The following is a 12,441-nucleotide window of genomic DNA, read 5'->3' on the forward strand; positions in this document are numbered from 1 at the left end:
ACTGGTCTCACTCTTCCCTGCCAGCATGCTTCATTTTTGTTAACAAGCATGCAACCCCTCCTTCACAAGAAACACTCCCCTACAGGATTTACTTGCTGTTTAATAAAGGGGCTTTGTTCTTTGTCTAAATTCAGTATCTTTAAAAATAAACCTAACAAACAGCTGCAAAAACTGTTTCAGCTGAATTGTCATCCCAATTACTTCCCAGTTCTTCTTGAATCTGCTGTTAAAAACCTACCTTTTGTTCTCCATATTTGTTTCTCCGGTATTCTTCTCTCCCTCTTCTTACTGTGAGAAGTTCTACAGTTCTGTATAATAAATACTCTGCAAATTAAATGTATTTAATTTGTCTTGTTTCCCTTGCAAGATCCACCGAAGTTGAGTGCCACCAGTCCAGGGGAGAAAAGAAAATATGCTGAAGTCTCACAGCCAGTCCTGCTTTGTATAACGCTCAGCTGCTCACTTTGTTTGCATACTGGAAATTAGATTATGTGGTTGCTAAACTCAGGAATCATTTTAGTTATATGTTGGAGGGAGCTCTTAAGCTTTCTTGAAGGTCACCCTTCTCTTGGTGTTGTGCCAAGAGCTCTGCCCACACTTAATGATGATAATAAACAAATAGCAGCACCAAGGAATATTAAATAAATAAAAAAAAAAAGGTGGTGCTCTTTTCTTATGTTACTAATAACAATTCTGTAGTATCAACAAACCAGGCTTGTGTCTCATGGATGGAGCTGATGTGAGGTTTTTGTTTTCAATGGCTGAAGGTCATTTTCCCTTGTTTGTTCATCAAGCTCAAAAAACACCGTGCACGGAAAGTAAATACTCCACTACAGTGGCTATAGCCCAGATCAGCTCAGAAAGGAAAATGATTGAATTAGGAACAATAGTGGATCCTTTCTGCAAATGAAATAAATAAAATTTTATTTGGATGAGGTCCAAGGCAAGCTTTTAATTGTACTGCACAGGAGTGCCAAACATATCCCACCAGCTACAGCTTGTGAAGTTTGCCACCTACTGAGGAAAACACAACACAACAATCCGAGAAAAGAGGAAAAAAATAATGATTAAAAAAAAAAACAACAACAAAAAAAATTGTGCTAGAGGTATTTTATCATATTGACTCCTGGAAACTATAACCACAAAGAAATATGAGTAGCTCTAGACAGTTGCCAATGGACTGATAAACAACAGAAGCTCTTTTCTTCTTTCACACACAATTTTCCCTCCAGAATAACCCTAGCCTTAGAGTCTGTTTTATCCCAAACCTGTCCTAGAGTTGAGATCTGATGTCTTGTAAAAGTAGAAACTGCTTAAAAAATAGACTCCTGGGTTTTTGAAGAAACATGTAATTCCCTAAAGACTTAATGTGTTGAGATGTCCTCAGACACAAATTGCTGCAGAAGGGGAAGTCTTACTGTGGTCACTTAAAATTGCAGTGGTAGTTTTTATTTAGCTCCAAGGCCTTTGAGAAGTACTGTTAAGAAACTAAGAGTCTGTCTTAACAACAGGAGGCATACAAGAAATATTTTCTGTTAAAGTTCAGAAATACCTGTTAAGGTTTAGAAAACCTCGCAGTATACTTTTCTGTGACATTCATGGCATGTATAGAACCTCAGGGGAAGACAAAGTCCTGCTGAGATCATACAGACTTTGCTGGCTGTGATAGAGTTGCTCTCACTTCAAACTTACTGCAGTAAAATTGAAAATGTTAATATCTTTGATAAAGCCACAAACACAATAATCATATAAAATAATAATAATAAAAAGATAAAGCTTCAGAGGACTTTGAGTGTTATTTTGGAGCCGGTCATAAGGATATAAACACCTCATCAAAAAAGCACTCCCCATCTGCAGATGAGATTGCTGCCAAGTACAACAGAGAAACAGCTCTGCACATACTGCATCTTTCTCCCTGTGGAGTAGAAATACTCAACCCTGGATGTGTCCAGGTTAGACTTCTATCTGACTTTTGTAAGGCCTATGGATTATCAGAACTACATCTGTCACATAATGGCATGTGCACATACATTATGTCTTCAGACAAAAGTCTATGTTTGGATGGCACAGTCCACAAAATGGAAACCTCTAAACAGTATACCATTAGTTATTGTGCAAGGCACAGTGCAGCTGTGCTGCGTTTCACAGAGCAGCACTGGAGAAGGGCACTGCAGCTCTCACAGGCCTGTAGCCTTGTAGATATGGAACTTAGCATGACTGAAACATGGAACTGCCATGTGGGGTTGTTGAAACTGCTTTCAGCATTCAAGCTGCAAGGCTAACACTGGAAATGACACTGGAGAGAGTGGCTGATACAGAAGACAAGTTCTATGCTCGGAATTGCAGAGAGAAGGAGCAAATGAGTGTGTGGTTATTCAGATAAACTGAATCCCCTGCTGAGATATGATCAAATTGTAATGCTACAGCAGAGGTGATGCATTCTCTTTATGCTGTGATCCACTGAGCAGTCGCTTCCAGCAAACTGGTCCTGAGCAAACACTGTAAGGTTGGCCCCTAATCTAATAGTGATAGTTTTTAAAGTTATTGCAATCAATGCAAGAAAATGAAATAGATTTATACAGTCTGAACTTCCTTGTCTTCCTTCCTGGATGAATAAATTAAGTTAGGGAAAAACATCTCGTTCCCAATGTGCATTAAGAAACCTCACTTAAAATTGCATGTAATTTATCTGAGAATATCCTCCAAAATCATCTGCTGACCCACCTGGTCTTGGTGCTTTATTACCTAATATCATTCTCATGTCTTTTTTATTTCTTTCTTGGCATACTATTCAGCTTGCCCTCCTGCCTCTTGTACCAGGCAGTCAGCAGATCAAGGTGTTGGCAGTCAGGAGTTGCAGCCCAGAGCTCTGGGCCCTGCTATGCTCCCCACTGCGATCACAGATCACAGCTGTTTTTCAAGCAGCCCCTTTTTAATGTTCCTGCCTCATATCAGGCACCTGCCTGAAATTCCCCACCAACAAGTTTTTGAAGGACTACTGCAGCATTTGCTTCCTCTCTTGTGTGGGACAGGGAAAGTCAGTAACAGTCAGAAAGACAGAAACGGGACCTTGAGCACATTCCCAGCACTGGATTTGTCATCTTCTGTATCTGCCACTCCCTCCAGTGTCACTTCCAGTGTGCTGTTAGCCTTTACACCTTGAATGCTGAACACAGTTTTAACAACCCCACATGGCAGCTCCATGCTTCAGTCATGCCAAGTTCCAAGGCTACAGACCTCCAAATGAACCTCTCCTCTTCAATTGTTTTTTTTTTCAAACATGGAAATCTATCACTCCATAAATTCAGAGTTGGAAATCTTGGATTTAAAAAAAAAAGATGCAACATGATTGCTTGCACTGTGAGGTGCAGCCAAAAGAGAAGTACTTCTATCAATGCTAGCAGACCCCACAGGTGTAGTAGCATGTGTGGAACATATGCAATGTGTCACTGAACCCATGCATGCAGAAAAAAGTCACCTACTGATATTCACTGATGCTTGCTGAACATTTATGGAGGCCAAGCTGCAGTTGTGAGCACAGTGAGATGGTGGGTGGTGCGTTTCAGCAGTGGCAACAGCAACAGTGCATCATCACGGCTGGTGCGCACATTCTGAGCGTAGCATGCAGTCTGTTGATCATCGTTGCTGAGAATGCACAGCTAATGGGGGGGATTGTGTTGAAAAATAGTGTTTTGTAGCTGACAACTTGCTGTATTACCTAGTGTTATTGTCCTCTCTATACCTGTTATTGTTGCCGTGGAAATAAAGGAGAGGCGTTACTTTTGGGGCCAGGAGGAGTAAGGCCTCAAGTATGTAATGGAAAGACATAAAGATGCTGTGATTCTATGAACTGAGTCATTTATTGTAGCGAGAGGTAATCAGCAGCAAACAGCCAAAAAGTCACGGCAACACATGAATGCTAAATTGGGGTACTGATGGAGCCACAGGCCTGGTAGCATTCAGTGGGGCCAGGAGGGTGAATGTGTCACCCAGTGCCTTCAGCAGTCCCAACACGCCAGGCTCCAGTGGGGCTGTGTCACTCTGTGCTGGCTGCAAGAGCCGCCGCCCTCTTGCCTGGGTGCCCTCAGCCCCTGTGGTGCGTGATGGTTCCACAGGGGTGGCACAGAGCAATCCACTGTGACCCCTGGCTGTGCAACAGAGCTAAGGCTGCGGGGCTCAGGCCGAGCTCAGTGCGACTTGGAGAGGTGAGCAGGGAGGATGGGTCTGCCTGAGGCTGCCGAGGGAGGAGGGTTCCCCAGTGCTCGGGGCCTTAGCTGAGAACTCAGCCTCAACCTGCTTCTCCCATAGGTTGGCATGCGGAGGAGAAAGCCCGGTGTTGCTGGGACAGACACTCTGCGAGCGCTCGCTGTTGATGCATGCAATGTCCGAGGGAACGCAGGAGGCTGCTGGCTTGAGCGAGCTGGGTGAGAACAAAGTGTCCCTGCACAGCTTCCCACCATGGGGCAGAGGGGTGCTGGGCTCTGCCTGTGGTGGAGAGGGAGGTGGGGGAACGCAGGGTCCCTCTGCTCCTTGGCCAGTGGGGCCTTGGTTGGGCTGTGGCTGCCTGCTGGCACCACTGGGCCTGCAGCGCCCCTTCCCCTCCACAGCCTCTGGCCCTGCCCCTCAGCTGGCATTGCTGGTGCAGAGCAGCCCCTGGGACAGCCCCCGGGGGCACCTGGCCCTGCAAGGCGCTCACTGCTGTTACTCTCTCCTTTCCAGCATGTGTGCTCTGTGGCTGAGTGGATAACAAGACATCCATCTTCGGCAAGAGATACGAGATGTATGGAATGTGTTTCCATGCGTTTTATGTGGTGAGTTCCCTTGTAGCTCCTGCCACCTTCCTCCAACCAGTACTTCCCTCCTTTCTGCATTAACAAGACTGCGTTCTTTCCTCATGTACAGGGATTTGCCAATGGTCTTTGTCAACATGGGATAGACAAACAAAATAAAGGCCTTTTCTATGTTGAAGACCTGATACGCACCATGAGGCAAGCAGAGCAGACAGTGAGTACCAGACCGGAACAGGGAGCTTGGTGCCAGGAGAGGCATGGCGAGCTTAGCCTGGTCCAAGGAAAGCAACGCAGCCATTGCAACCAGCTCCAAGAGAAATTCCTGCTCTGTAGATGAGCCCTGCTCACCAGGTAGCTCTGCAGAGTGCCACCCAGCCCTGCCCGCACCTTGTGCACTGCCCAGAGGTACAGGGCCTGCTGTGTAGGCCCTGAGCCTCTGCTGACGGGGGCTGCTCTGCTCTTTTCAGCTCTGCTTTGTGGCAAGAGGGGGGCCTTCGTCACCTGTGCACAGACGGGCTGTGAGCGCAGCTTCCATTTCCCCTGCGCTTCAGAGGGTCAGTGTGTCACCCAGCACTTTGATCAGCACAGGTAGGGGCTGCCGGGCCTTGCCTGTGGGCCTCCAACCCCTGCTGTCAGCACCAGCCAAAGAAACAAGGAACGCGCTGTGACACCTCCATGCAGCCTGACAGAGCCAGAGCCAAGGCCTTGGGCTCCTTCTTGTTCCTCTTCCCTCCGTGCAGCACTTCTCACCTTGCCCATCCCTCCCATCTTCCCCCAGGTCCTTCTGCTGGGAGCACCTCCCACAGCAGCCAGTGGAGACAGCGCCAATGCAGGACACAACCTGCATCATTTGCATGGAGCCTGTGGGGGACAGCCGGTCGTACTCCACCATGGTGTGCCCAGCTTGCCAACATGCCTGGTTCCACTGGGCCTGCATCCAAGTAGGTGCCCTCCCGTTGCCCACAGGCACCACAGGTGCTCAGCAGCACCACATCCTGCTTACACTCACACTGCTTCTGTTTCTGCTGCAGGGAATGGCCAAGAGTGCTGGGCTTCGTTGTTTCCAGTGCCCTCTGTGTAGAGACAGAAACAAGTTCATCCAAGAGATGATCAACATGGGGATCCACATCCCAGTCAGGTTGGTGTCCTTCAGCCAGCTCTCGAGACACGAGGGCACAAGGGACTGCCCCAGCAGGCCTGGCCCTTCGCTGCCCATGAGCAGTGGCTTCAACTTCACAGATAGGGTGGAACTGTGGTCAGGCTGGAAGAGCAGAGATGCATTTGGGCAGCCTTAGTCTACGGGCACTGGGAGCTCATCACATTCCCTCCCTTCTCTGGCAGGAAACCAAAATGGGAGACCAACTGTGCCTACGCCTCCCTTGGAGTTAGGCACAGCAGCTGCAATGCCAGCGACTGCCGCTACCCACACGGCAGGGAGCGAGCAGAGGGAGAGGGGTGAGTTACATCAGCAGCCCTCTGGGGCTCTGCGTAGGATTGTGGCCTCACCACGGGCCGGGGGAGCACAGACTGAGCAGCAGGGCTTTGCCGGGTGCTCCCTGGCTCAGGTCACTTTGTCCTCACGGCCACAACCCATTGGTTTCCCCAGGCCCTGGCAGCTGCTCCTCTGCAGCTCCTGCGCCTCACAAGGCGCACATCGACTCTGCTCCAACTTGAGTCCTACCGCAACCAGCTGGGAGTGCAACACCTGTGCTGGAGAGGGCATCGGTAAGAGGCAAGCAGCCACGTGCTGCTGGGCTGGGGCCAGGCGAGGCCTTGCTCAAGTCCCTTTCACCCATGAGGAATGAGACTCTGTCCCAGCCCAGGGCTGGAGATCTGTCTACTCACTTTCCTGTCTCCCCTTACAGCCTCCAGCACCCATTTGGACAGCACTGGCCCCAGCACCACCAGCCAGCAGGGACTGGGGCCATCCCCTAGGCCCTGTAGGACAGAACAGCAGTGGCTCCGACACCACCAACCAGGCACCAGATCACCAATCGGGACCAGATCAAGGTTCCCAGGTGCCTGAGCTGCTCTCCGGGCAGACAGGGAGGACGCGGACTCAAAGCCTCTCGCCTCTAGAATGTCGGGCTGCACAGACCCACAGCCAGCCCCAAAGACGCCGCAGAAGCCTGTCCAGGCGGCGAGGGCCAGCCCAGGGGCGAAGCCGCTCCCAGTTACCATGTTGGGCTCAGAACGTCAACCGCCGGCCCCGCTGATGCAGGAGCAGCCATGTGCAAGCCTGAGTTGCTGAATAAAGTCATCAGAGTCCATCTGGCTAAAACTTACTCCTGATCTGACATTTCAGCAATGTGATTTTGCACACTTCAAATGGATCTCATATGAAACCAACTTCAGATTTCATTTGAAGGTCCTACTGTATGTCCACAGCAGTAATCCTCCACTAATGGATCCAAGTTGAAGGAGGGAAGATTTAGGTTGGATGTTAGGGGGAAGTTCTTTACAAGGAGAGTGGTTAGGCCCTGGAACGGGCTGCCCAGGGAGGTTGTGGATGCCCCGTCCTTGGACGTGTTCAAGGCCAGGTTGGACGGGGTCCTGGGCAACCTGATCTGAATGTGTATGTTTGGTGGCCCTGCTAGGCAGGGGGGTTGGAACTACATGATCCTTGAGGTCCCTTCCAACCCGGGTGATTCTGTGATTCTGTGTGATTCTGTAATGTAAAGTCCTTGTGATGAGAAGCGGAGACCTGAGTTTAAAACCAGACACGTAATCACATAGTCCAAGGTTCGCACCTCATAGCACAGCTGTCAGATCAGGCTATAAAAGCAAGCTTGTAATTTAATTTCTGAAGAAAGCCAGACAGGTGTCACCATCTACTATTTGAAAATTGTCTAACAATTTTGCCTTTTATAACACTGTTTTAACATCAGATGTGCTTACAGAATCCATCCAAGCCCCTAATGTTTCATCGATTGTTTAAAATCAATAAACACATTTTGAAAGGCACCCGAGACGTGGTAAGCGTGGTAATGTGAGCATCTGTCATGCCAACACAATGGTAACATACAATTATCTTTATGAAAAGCGTTCAAACTCTTCCTCGGTAGAAGACATCCTGGTCTCCCAAAACAAACAAACAACCTACCCAGGTTGAGATGCAACCAGAGTCAAAACTCCTGCTTATCCAGGTAGATCTCTCTGGCTGGACTGCGTTAGTACACCACCCCTTCAAAGGACCAAACCATCACCTTCGAGTAGCACATATGTTTTTATATAAATGATTTATCACGTGATGAAATATACAACTACTGTAGTCACGCTGGACTTTATGACAAAGAAACCAAAACTAACCAACCAAAAACCACAAGCCACAGAAGAACAGAAGCTTCAAAATTAATTGTGAAGGTCCACAAACCTTACAGACGTCACAGAGAATTCAGCAGCAAGAGCTTATAGGTCCACTGATAGAACAGTAACTAATACAGCTCTTGAAAACCTTGGAACATACTATTTCACTAGTGTTCTGGAAGAAGTTGTTGTACTCTTCTCTACTCCAATTGTATACTCTATCCTCTACTTGGATTGTTGATTGTTGCTGCTATTAATTTACTACGAGAAGTGCCTTTATATATATATAACCTGCATTTATTTTGAGAGAGTACAGTATTGCTGTAGCAGAGAGCAGAGTTACTGTAAGCCCACATAAGCTGTTTTACAAACACTGCTCATGGGAAAGCTGCTTTTGCTGGGCAGAGTGTACAACGGCCTTGGCTACAGAAGGCATCACATACAGATGCCATAACACATCTCGAGCCAGCTGAGCCACATTTCAGACTACAAAGAGCACGTGGAACTGCTGTTAACTCAGTTATACTGGGATCCTTACTGCTGTTAAATGTCATGAAGCTTGAGCACCTTACAGAGGAGATGAACAGGTGCTGCCCACCGTGAGCTCCTAATTTGACACCAAAGATAACATAAGTAAAAATTTAAGACCAACTGTTTTCAAAGTAATCAGTTTAATTTGATCTAATTTCGCCATCAAGTCTGACCAGTATCGATCCTTGTTCAAGACCCTAGCCCCAAACTTCTCCTTCTGAGAAAAACCACATGATTTTTCTCAAAGCCCACTGAGGAAAACCACAATAAATGCTCAAATTTCAGATGGCTGTATGAAACACGTTTCACATCTGCATACGGATAACTGCACCGTTATCCCAGAAGGAACACAAGGAATTTCAAACAAGTTCTTCCAAAATAAGTCAACAATTCACAAAAGTAAACTTCCTTGAGATAACTAAAAACATGAAATGCTTGAGTCCTCACTATAAATTCCCACCTTCTCCCCTCCTCTTTTCCCCCCCATATTTAGTGTGGATTTTAATCATCTGTCACCTTAAGAAACTGCCATGAGCCGTCGTTCTGCAAGATTTTCAGACAGACACAGGCTGCACTGATGAGCATTCATATCCCTAGAATCATAGGATTGTTTCAATTGGAAGAGACCTGAAAGGTCACCCAGTCCAACTCCCTGAAAGGAATAGGAATGCCCACAGCTAGGCCAGGTTACTCAGAGATTGGAACTCAGTAACTTTTATCCTTTAACATTCAGCAGATAACTCTCAAACTACATGAGAGATATCTGCAACAATCTAGATTTCCTGAGCTGGAACATCTGAAAGACTTGAAAATAACTACTTAAATCAAATTTATTTCTTTGATTTTTTTTTCTTTGAGTATATTCTTTGGAGGAGCAGAATTTATTCCCCTGGTCACCACAGAAGTAGAACTACTTCTGACAATCATGGTTTGGTGGGATGTCTATTCCTTACCAGCTCTTTTCTTACACAGAATAAAATGCTTTGTTCTATCAGCAATATTATTTCCTCTTACCAACTAGTGCTGACTCCACTTTGTAACTTCTCTTTCATGACATCTTTCTACCACAATCACATTTGCTTTATCCTCACATTACTGTTTAATTCTGTAGTGTCACGTTTCTCTTTGGTATCAATAATAGGGGTGCTACTGAAACCCCTATTGAGTATATTCCTACTTCTGTCCCACTCTTATTCCCCACCTCTGAATATCTCCAGCATTTTCTCTGTTGGTCATCTCTTAATGATAACTGTCCATCCTATACAAATGGTAGCAACTTCTACTGCTAGTAACAACATGCATTTATCTTGGCTCTGCATTACACCAGGGGAGCACAATGCACAGATACTAATGATGAGCAAAGTCTTTCCTTCACAGTTTCCACTACAGGTTCCACATAAGCAGGTAAGCAAGTACAAGTTGCAACCTAGCTCTCCAAGACTAAGGGAAAAATCCAAGGATGCAAAATAAAGGCAGAGGTATAGGTCTTGTTTTTATTGTTCTTGTTGTTTTTCTTTCCCTATCTTCATATAAACCCAGAAAAACAGCTTTTGACAAACCTCTCACACATTCACACACCAGAAATACTGGTCATTGAACAACAGAAACTCTAAGGACACGCTGGAAGGATTTCGGACTGCCACATCTGATCTCATTTGCATGCACACATAGGACTGCTGAAGTCAAGCAAAACTTGCTTCTGTATCAGAAAGCAAGACTTAAATCTCAGTTTTTTGCCCTGCCAGCATTAGCCATGAGAATATAAGTTCCATTTTACAGTAGATCTGTGGATATTTGTGTTGCAAGAATACTTAACAAGATACTTAAATGGTATCTTATGTAAAAGAAGCAGACAAACAAAGAAAACCCAGCAGTTTTAAATAAGTGAAAATGACAGAAAATGAGCATTCGTAGTATAAGATCCACTACGGTATGAAGTGGCATTAAAGAGCACACACTGCTCAAAGGAGAAAAAACATGCTCTGATTTCTGTGCAGTAACATTTCATTCACCTAAACAAAACATGAAGCTGGTTTACTGACTCTTCACACAATTGAACTGTAGGGGGTGGAAGGGACCTCCAGAGATCATCAAGTCCAACCCCCAGACTTCTTTAGAAGCGGGACATGTTCAATAAGCAAAACTCTTACCATCCAATTAACAGCATGCAGTAGTATCTCAAGTTGCAGGTTCTGTTTTCATGACTTAAGGTTTATTTTCTGTCCTCAGTGAAAACGATTAAAAGCTTAGTTCAAAAAAAAAAAAAAAAAAAAGGCTGCTGTGTATTCTATAAATTCCTTAATATTCACTAGATGATTCATACGCAAAACATGCCACTAGACTCCAGAGTATACCACATGTGAAGCAGCATTCTGTTTGACTCTTCATGATCTGTAGAGACTATAATCCTCCTCCAATGCACTGGTTCTTCACCAGACAGTAGCCAGGCCTTGAAACAGGCTGCCCAGGGCAGTGGCCCTGGCCCCAAACCTGAAAGAGTTCAAGGAGCGTTTGGAAATGGGGTTTGAATTCTGGATGGTCTTTGGTGGAGCCGATGGACTCGATGATCCTTGTGGGTCTCTTCTTACTTATGGTAGTCTATAATTCTATTATTTCACTTTCATAGCAACACAGAATGGCTTGGGTTGGAAGGGACATCAAGGACCATCAAACTTCAACCCCCCTGCTACATTTAATACTAGACCAGGCTGCCTAGATCCCCATCCAACCTGGCCTTGAACACCTCCAGGACAGGATATCCACAACCTCTCTGGGCTGCCTGTTCCAGCACCTCACCACTCTCATAGTAAAGAACTTCCCTGATATCCAATCTAAGTCTTCCGTCCTTCAACTTAAAACCATTTCTCCTTGTCCTGCTATTACCTACTCTTGTAAAGAGTTTGCTCCCCTCATGTTTATGGGCTCCCTTTAGGTACTGGAAGGCTGCAATGGTCTGCAGCCTTCTTTTCTCCAGGCTGAACAAGCCTAGCCTCTGTACTTATAATATACTTACCATTCAAAGATTCATTACAGAATAAACACAGGTGTTATCCACATTATTTGTTTGGAATAAGTGAAATAAATCATAACATAACATTGCAAGTGCAATGCATGTGAAATACAGCAGCAATTTCCATTTGGGCTGTCAAAGTAAGTGAATCTTGAACTTTATTGGCATTATACACAAAAACAAGTGTACTTCTCTTTCCAGTATTCTTCAAGTGTGCGAAACAACAAAGAATAGGTGAAAAAACACATATTTTCTCATTGTCACCAATAACAGGATGTTTTGATTGCTGCTACGTATAAACTAACATAAATCAATTTGAAATAGCACTAATATGATTTTGGCAAGATTTAAGACAAGCATCTTGTCAAAGTAAGGTATGAACATGCACATTTTAAGTTATATACAATTTGAAACCACAGCTGGAATCCTTTGTAAAATTTGTTTAAGAAAGTTTATCAATGCATGCAGTACATAACCTCTCTTAAAAGAGACTCCAATCAGTTTGAGAGTTTTTTTTAATGGAAGTTTTCTGGCTTTATGCCTGTTGCTCAGCACAGCATTCATAGCTTGTGTTTTGCCTGGACTTCAAGCACTGCCCCCTTGAGAAAAAGTGCATTAAAAAGACCATATTTAAATTCATACTACCCTCTTTTCCACATCAAGTTTAATTCTGAAGATCTCCTAATACTCTGAAACTACTTAAGCCCCATCCACATAAGCTATAATAAGCAGCATTAACCTAATCTTACATATCCCTCCACCCTGATTTTAGATACTGAAGTAAGAGTAGGTCCTTTAAGCATG

The 12,441-nt window shown here is 45.3% G+C and overlaps 1 long non-coding RNA gene and 1 pseudogene across 1 annotated transcript in view; one reads left to right on the top strand and one right to left on the bottom strand.

The window, feature by feature from the left end:
* LOC122164705 overlaps positions 1-486 on the bottom strand; it is a 35,228-nt gene extending 34,742 nt beyond the window's left edge. Inside the window, exon 1 of the long non-coding RNA XR_006170297.1 lies at positions 239-486. This is a non-coding gene — a long non-coding RNA (uncharacterized LOC122164705). The remainder of the gene's footprint in view (positions 1-238) is intronic.
* Positions 487-4,778: 4,292 nt separating this feature from the next.
* Positions 4,779-7,006, top strand: LOC122164606 (annotated as a pseudogene).
* Positions 7,007-12,441: the final 5,435 nt, after the last annotated feature.

This window comes from Centrocercus urophasianus, unplaced genomic scaffold (assembly GCF_019232065.1).
Source record: "Centrocercus urophasianus isolate 14NV4802_14NV808 unplaced genomic scaffold, USGS_Curo_1.0 seq_27, whole genome shotgun sequence".
NCBI lineage: Eukaryota > Metazoa > Chordata > Aves > Galliformes > Phasianidae > Centrocercus > Centrocercus urophasianus.